Source organism: Zonotrichia albicollis, chromosome 9 (assembly GCF_047830755.1).
Source record: "Zonotrichia albicollis isolate bZonAlb1 chromosome 9, bZonAlb1.hap1, whole genome shotgun sequence".
NCBI classification, from domain to species: Eukaryota; Metazoa; Chordata; class Aves; order Passeriformes; family Passerellidae; genus Zonotrichia; species Zonotrichia albicollis.
Window position 1 is genome coordinate 9,048,351 of NC_133827.1, and position 8,946 is coordinate 9,057,296.

Below are 8,946 nucleotides of genomic sequence, written 5' to 3' on the forward strand. Positions count from 1 at the left end.
GCCCATTAGAACACGACTGTGTAGAAGTAATAGAGTACACCTATTCAGCAAGAGAAGACCTGAAAGACGTCCCACTAGAGCAGCCGGAGTGGGAGCTGTTTACAGATGGGAGCAGCTTCGTGGAAAACGGAACCAGATACACTGGATATGCAGTAACAACAGTCAATACAGTAGTGGAGGCAAAGGCATTACCACCAAATACATCTGCCCAGAAGGCAGAACTGGTTGCTTTAACTAGGGCACTAGAATTAAGTGAAGGGAAAAAGGTAAATATCTGGACTGACTCGAAATATGCTTTTGGAGTGGTGCATGTACACGGAGCACTGTGGAAAGAAAGAGGACTCTTATCTTCTCGGGGTACGCACATTAAACATCAGGATGCAGTCCTGCAATTGATAAAGGCAGTACAAAAACCTGAACAAGTGGCAATCTTACACTGCAAAGCACACCAATCAGGAAACTCCAAAATCTGTGAGGGAAATCGAAAGGCAGACTGGGCAGCCCGACAGGTTGCTCGAGAGGTACAAACAACAATGGCATTGATACCTTTGAAGCTTAATGTATCAAAATTCAATTTGCCTCCAAAACCAAAATATTCAGTAGAAGATGAGAGACTGGCACGTTTGCTAAATGCACAAAAGAATTCAGAAGGATGGTATGTAACCGCACAAGGACAAATAGTGGTACCCCCCTTGATAATGAGAGAAGTTCTGCAAATTAAACATAACAAATGTCACTGGGGAGCAGAGGCATTGGTAAAATTACTAAAACAGAGTTTAATTTCAGTACGGATGTTAACAATGGCAAAATCAGTAATGTCAAAATGTAATATCTGCTTGAAAAACAACCTGGTGGCCAGGCAACAGGCACAGTTAGGAAGAATTCGGATAGGAATAGAGCCAGGAGACTATTGGCAGGTAGATTTTGTTGAGCTACCAAGAACTTGAGGATACAAATACCTGTTAGTGGGGGTTGACACATTCTCTGGGTGGCCAGAAGCCCTTCCCTGTCGCACGAACCAAGCAAAGGAAACAGTTAAGTGGTTACTACAGGAGATTATTCCCAGATTCAAGGTACCCCTAGGGGTATCATCAGATAGGGGACCCCATTTCATAGCTACAGTAGTAAGAGAGGTAAGTAGATTGCTGGGGATAAATTGGGATCTCCACACACCATGGAGACCCCAGTCAAGTGGAAAGGTAGAGAGGATGAATCAGACACTAAAAAGGCAAATCAGTAAAATATGCCAAGAAGCCAAATTGCAGTGGCACCAGGCTTTGCCAATACCACTGTTGAGGATTCGGATAAAGCCTAGGAGTGGGATGTCAGTCAGTCCTTATGAGAATGGGAAACCGTATGGGAAACCATAAGAATCTCCTGAGCCTAACCCTAATGTACATGTCACAGGAAAGCAGGAAGTGCATAATTATGTTCTGTCTCTTGGGAAAACTTTAGCTCGGCTCCGGAGTATCCTCGTGTGGAATGGACCACTGACTCTCGAGAACCCAGTCCATAGCATACATCCAGGAGACGAGTTGTACATCAAGAACTGGAACGAGGAACCGCTGAAAGAAAAGTGGAGTGGACCCCATCAGGTACTACTGACCACCTTTACAGCAGTCAAAGTAGCCGGCGTGGAACCCTGGATCCACTATACCCGAGTGAAGAAAATCCATCCTGGATCACAGACTGTATAAACTCTGGAATGAACAAAGGCTGCAGATAAGATGTGTTTAATTGCTTTCAGAATGCTATCAGTAATTGTGCTAACCTTATGGTTATTAATATCTCTGGGATGTGGAATGCAAAATGATCAACTAACCACTCCTCATTCTAGAATGAAGAGAGAGGTACAAACAGAAACACAGGTGATAAAGGTTTCTAATGCAGTTCGGGCTGAGAATGTAATGATTGGATTAGTCAAAGATTTTGCCAAAATGCAAAACACCAGCCGCATAACTGCCTGTCTGCCAATACCAAAGGCAGCAGGAGACCCAGTAAATTGGGGAATCATAACATCAAAACTACCTGAAATACAAAAGAACAAAACAATTACATGTAAACTGGTACCCGAATCGAGGCAAGTTACAGAAACAACTCTGGTATGGGAATGTAAGGCCAAGGATAGGAAAGATCAGATAGAACCTTGGGACAGTGCGTGGTCTGTGAGTATTCTTCAAAGATTCCAATATATGGCAAACACCCTTTGGTGTAATAAGTGGAAAGGCCCCGAGAATGAAACAGATCCAGCAATAACAAACACTGACACTAGTAGCAGAACGAGGGCAGACAAAGTAAGTTGGTGGGCATGTAATAAAACTTACGACTGCACTTCAGATGATGTAGAGATAAAACAGATGCCACCCCTGGCAATAGCCCTACAAATTGGTTGTGCTTGCAGAGGGATCAAACATAAACAAGGCAGAGTGAATTATAGAGTAATTATAGGGTGTTCCAGGATTACAATCTGAGGTCCAGGACAATTTGTATGGGCAGCAAGTGATGGTACCTGGACAACACATCTGCCTGTAGACGGGAAAGTAAAGGAGATTACTTTAGGCCTCCCAACCTTATGTCCAATTTGGAAAAAGTCCCCATTTAATGGAAAACATGAACTTCTGCAGATAAGAGCAAGATGAGAAGTTCTAGACAATGAAAATCCAGATGACACTTGGCAAGAACCCTCTAGCGGAGTGAAATTTGGACAGGCCCTAGAGTCATTGCTTGGTCCTATAGCAAACTATAAGAGCAGAGAGATGCTGTACAAACTTACAGGTCAGGTAGGTAGACTGGCAAGAGTCACCCGGGAAGGATTTAAAGAATTAAATATACAACTACAAGCCACCACAAAAATGACTTTACAAAATCGATTGGCCCTAGATATGTTACTCCTGAAAGAGCATGGACTATGTGGATTTTTAAAGGGAAAAGTTGATCATTGCTGCGTTCGTATCCCAAATGTAACTGCAGATGTAGAATATGACATCAATCAGTTGAAACAAATAGAGCATGAAGCACAAGAAGAGCAAAAGGATTTGGCTACAAGCTGGTTAGGAAAAATCTTTAAAGGATTAGGGTGGAATGTGAGTTCATGGATTAAATCTATCATTGAGAGTGTGATAATCTTACTAATTGTATTCTTAGCAATTTGGTTAGTTTACAGCATCTTAAAGGGAGAGATACAGAAGAAAACATCCTGGAACCAGAGGATAATAAAGGCACTAACATGAGATCCATGCCCACCTTCTTCTGGTTCTCCAGTTCGTAACAGCATCCACGACAACGTTTACATCAACCCTGGATTTGAAGAACCAAGTACGAACTGAGGAAAAAAGGACTGTATCAAGTGAAAACATTTACACCTATAGTGAAGTGAAAATGCTTTCAAAGGGGGGAGAATGATAGTGGGACCCTGGAAAAAGTTAAAGATAGAATCTAAAATGTTGGGCTTTGTGCTTTCCCAGAAAAACTGCACCTGCGTAAGCATTATGATAAATTATGTAATTGTTAGATGTGATGATTGTTTAGTAATTAAATGTAATTATTATATAACCATAAGAAGAATAGTGAGAAACTCTGTTGGAAATTCAGAGAGGGGCTAAATTTATGTATACAATAGAACAATATAAATTTAATAATTAACATGAAAGTTATGTAACAATAGAGTATAAAACATGATCATTTCGGATGTATGGTTGGAGTCAGATTTGGGTTGAATATACCCCGATTCCCAGAGCTCTTAATAAAAAGCACCACATATAATCCCCCGTGATTATGTGTTTTTGAAGGGTAACATGTGGGGCCTGAAGGAACTCCAGATGGAGGACAAGATGAAGGGCAGTCATGGCTCAGCCTCACACAGAGGTGAGGGGGGAGCTGGGCCAATCTCTGCTGGGAGGGAGGGTCTGGTGGCAGCCGAGAGAGGCTGTGCACATTGCCAGGGAACAGCTGTGCCTGCATGTGCCCCTGCAATGAGCTGTGCTGCTGCCAGTGCCCCTGGAGCTGTGGGGCTGCTGAGCTGTGGGGCAGGCAGAGGAGCAGGAGGGTGCATGTGCAGCTGAGCCATTCCTGGAGAGCACAGGGCTCTGGGCTCCCTGCTGTCCCAGGGCAGCCCAGAGGCCAGGCTGTGCCTGTGCCAGCTCTGGGCAAGTGGCTCAGGGTTTGCCCCAGCCTGCCTCAGTGTCTGCCAGCAGGAGCATGTTTCCCTGTGCAGCTGTTTAGACATTTCCAGGAAATGTGTCCCAGGAATTATGGAGCTTCAGATGCTTTAGGTTTGCATGGTGGCCTCTGTTAAACTTTGCCTCTCTGTTAAACTTTTTGTCTCCATTTTGCAGATCTGGCTGGTTACAGTCCTACTGAGAAGTTTTCTCCAGACTCTTCCCATGTTCCCTCACCGACAAAGTCCTCACCTCCCGTCCAGAAGAGCTCTCTTTCCTCCAAGCTCAGGAAGAAGCTGCCACCTGTATGGAGAGTGTTGAAGAATAGGATTGATGCGTTAGGCTTGATAGTTACAGCTGTACATATGTTCTGATCTTTAGATGTGGTTTTGAATTATTGTGTTTTGATTGTATCTTTAAAATTTGATGACATATTTTTAATTGGATATATTTTATTTTGATGGTAAAAAAAGTAAATTAAAAAAATAAAATTTAAATAAACCAAGAGGAGAATATGAGACCAGGACCTGCTTGCCTAGAGATTATGGGAGTGCAGCTCATCCAGTGTGCCAGTGTCTCACCACATCCTTTCCTCATCGGGCTTCTCCTCTTCCTCTTTGGCCATGTTTGCTTTGTGTCATCCGTGCTGCTCTTTGTTACTTGGCATTACAACTGAGTCACCTGTTGACCTGTTTGGGGGACAATGGATCCAAAAGATCCTGTCTAGTCAAAGGTTTTCTACCTAGGTGTGTTCTGTGCTCACCAAAGGCCTGAGCAAAGAAACCAAGAGAGGTGTGCCCAAATCCCAAAGCTCTGCTCCTTTGCAATCTCCCACAGATCTGGCTCACAGGTGTCTTCAATCACAATTCCATAGGTAAGAAGAGTTCATGTATTTCACTGGGAAATGATGCACTGCTTTGGCAAAGTCACCTGTATGTATATTTACCCAGGACAGCAGTGCAGCTGTGTTGTTTGCACCTTGTTTGCAGAAGGATGAGTGCCCTGGGAGGCCAATAACAAGTGACAAGGGTTCCTCCAATCTGCACTGCAGCCTGGGTGCCATTCATCCCAGAGCTAGGGGATCATTTGTTCCCATGGACCAGTGCTTGCCAGGGGAATGAATTCCTGCACAGCTGGAAGAAGCAATTCTGGATTCAGCCTCAGCTGTTCGTGGGCTGCATGATCATTGACAATGATGCCCTTCCAGAAATTATTCTGCAGTTTTCTTTCATAGTCATTTGAAGCTTTTAAACTTCACATTTCAATTTGCTTTGCCCTAGGGAAAATCACTTCTGGGCTCAGTACAAACTGTCGCCTTTTGGCAGCAAAGTCCTCATGGTTGCCAGCTTCTGATGTTACAGAATGTCACCTGGCAGCATGAGTTTGCTCTGGACTTAGCTCTGGCTCTAGTCCTGGCCTAGTAAAACAGTTGGTAGCTCTATACCTTCCTTTCTCTTCCTCCCTCTTTTTCCTTATCTCGCCCTTTTAGCCCAGTTCCTCCTCAATGCATTTTGCTGTGGTTATTCAATAAAGGTACATTTGTTTTGGTTATAGCAGCAACTCCCTGTACTGTGTCGGTGTTTTTTGCACTCTGAGATCAACCCACAAACCACCACAAAACCCGTTCATAAGGATGGATCGTGACACTTGTATACATACTACAGAAACCTTCTCTCAAACCTTAAAAATTCTCTACAAATTCATTTCCAACATTACTGGGTCTGGCACCACCCAGGTCTGGTGTTTGCTGCCACTGCCCGTACCCCAGCCTGGACATTTCTTATTCCAACACAGCCCAAGTCCAGCAATTCTTTGGAAAAAGAAGACAAAAGGCAGCAATTTCCTGGTGTCAAGACTGTCACCACCCAGACCTAGTGTTTGATGGCACCGCCCATGCCCAGATCTGGACATTTCCCTGTGCCACCACAGCCCAAGTGCAGCAATTTGCTGGCAAAGAAAGCAAAACCAGGCAAATACCTGGTGCCTACACTACTCCGATCTCGTGTTTGCTGACACCGTCAGTGCCCAGATCCAGAATTTTTCAAATGCCTGCACAGCATAATTCCAGCAACTTCCTGGCACAGAAAGTTAATATTTGGCAATTTCTCAGTGCCAGCACAACCCAAATGCAGCAATTTTCTGGCAAAGAAAGCCAGAACCCAGCAGCTTCCCAGTGCTGCCACCAGCACCACCCAGATCTGGTGTTTCCTGTGCAAGTGCCCAGATCTGGAAATTTGCCAGTGCTGGGAAATTGCCCAAGTGCAGCAATTTGCTGGCACAGAAAGCCAAAACCCGGCAACTTTCTGCTACTGGGTCTGGCACCGACCACATCTTGTGTTTGCTGCCCCAGTTGCCAGATTTGGAAAATACCTGGTGCCAGCACAGCCCAAGTCCAGTGATTTGCTGGCACAGAAAGCCATAATTTTGAAATTTGCAGGTTCTGGCTCCAGCACCATCCAGCTCTGGTGTTTGCTGGAACCACCAGTGCCCACATTTGGAAATTTCCCGATGCCTTCACAGCCCAGGTCTAGCAATTTGGTTTTAGCTAGCTTAGGCAGAGAAGTTCCTTTGGACTGTGACTTTCCTTTTTCTTGGAATTGTTTAAACCTGCTCTGCACTGAAAATCCAGAAAAACACTGGCAGCAGCTCACACCTGTGGCCCACCGAGCTCTGAGACGCTGCATTCCAGCACCAGAGGGACTCAGGAGAGACCGAATGAGCCAACTACAACCTACAAAAAGAACTTTTTGAATTTGCCATCTCTTCAGCACTGTCAGAGGTTTTATTTAGTATTATTCATTTTTCATGCTTGTGAATACTTTACTTGTGAAATAAACTGGGTTTTTTCACTTTTCTCAAGGGAAGTTGTTTCCTGAAATAATAGGGGGACAAGCCGCTTGAACTTGCTTTCTAGTCAGACCCCTTTTGGAGGTTTCCTCCCAAAATTTGCCCTAAACCAGCACAAACAGTCACAATGAAAATTTCACCAGTGGCATAATTTCCTGGTGGAAAGTCTTGTGACCGAAGCTCGACCTTGCTCTCCATGACAGATTCTTGGCAAGAGCAGACAGGAGAAGATTCCTGGAAAACTGAAACAGCTTTCCAGAAGTGAAATGAAAATGAAAGAAACAATCCAATATGTTTTCATCTATTTATTTCTATGCTCCCCTTTTCCATGTTGCATCCCAGTAATTCCAGATGCACAGCACCTCTAAGATCTGTGACTTAGTGATTTTTAGACGCTCTAAAATACCATGAGCCACAAACAGTTTTCCTTCCCCTGTTTTTACTGGAAAGCAACACTGGAGGTGTAAGTGCAGTGCTGGGCTCAGGTAGGAATCCTACCCCAAGGGAAGGTGGCCCGGCGGTGTTTGCCCCTCAGCAAGGACAATGCACAGCAGCAAGCGAGGGGATCGCTGTGCCAGTGTGCAGGAGTCAGGGCTCTGCATGTGGGCTCAAGGCTGCAAAGTTCCCGTGTTTGGACAGACGGAGGGGCTGTCCCCGGGACGCGCGGGGCTCGAACGTGGGGCTCGTGGGGCGAGCGGGGAACGGACACGGGGACGAACGGCCCCGGTGCCTCAGTTGCAGCAGCAGCAGCGGCGGCAGCAGCAGCGGCGGCGGCAGCGGCGGCAGCAGCAGCGGAAGAAAAAGCAAAAACAGATTCGTTTTCTCTCTTTCTTTCTCTTATTCTCTTTCTTTCCCTCTCTCTTCCTTTCCCGCTGTCGGGCACCCTTCTCTCGGGGTCCCTTGCCCGGCTCCCTCTCCCCTCCCCGCCTCCCTCTCCCCGTGATGGGCCGGGCCATGCCCCCGGCCCGCCCCCGGCCCCGGGCGGGGCTGCCCCGTGCCCGGTCCCGGCCGTCCCGCCGCGGTCTCGCCTCCGCCCGGCTCTGGCCGTGCTGGCGGTGGCGCTGCCGGGTGGTCATCAGTGCCGGGGGCCGGGGCGGCATCGCGGCCCTTCGGCTCCGCCTGGCCCGAGCCCGGACCCGGCCCCTAGGCAGGGTCCAATCCCGGCCCCGGCCCCGGCCCCGGCTCCTCCCGGGGATCGCGGAGGACACACGCGGCGTGGCCGCTCCCGCCGCCTTCGCTGCGGCTTCCCCGGCCCGAGCTCCGCCGCTCGGCAGCGCGGCCGCCGGCCCCGAGCCTCCCGTGCCGCGTTCCGAAGATGGAACGCCTGGGCATGGCCGCCCCGGGGCGGGTGAGGGGCGCTCGGGGGCCGTTGCTGGCCCCGGGCCGAGCGCTGACCGCCGCGTCCCGCCCGCAGGTGAGGAGCAGGAGGCCCTGCAGGAGCGGTACAGGCTGGGATCGCTGCTGGGGCGCGCTCCAGGCACAGCCATGGAGCAGAGAGCCCCGAGAGCGCCCAAGCTGGCCTGGGTGGAGAAGGAGGAGGAAGAAGGCCCTGGAGCTACCCCAGCGCAGGAGATTGAAGAGGTGGTGCCGTTCAGTCCACCGCAGGAAGGTGAGTGGCAGAGCTGGGGTGCAGGGCTGGAGCCTGCAGCGAACTTGGCCCCATCCATCCCATCCCATCCCATCCCATCCCATCCCATCCCGTCCCGTCCCGTCCCGTCCCGTCCCGTCCCATCCCATCCCATCCCATCCCATCCCATCCCCTGGGGAAATGCCCACGGACCGGACAGAAGAGGGGCCGGGCAGACACCTTACAGGGGCCGTGCTCCATCGCCCTGGAGCATCCCGGGGCTCTCCCTGCCTGGGCAGCGCAGGGCTGGGCTGTGCTCTCCGGCCTCTCCCGCAGCCCCTCATCTCTGGCTGCGCTCGCTCTTTGGCAGATGCA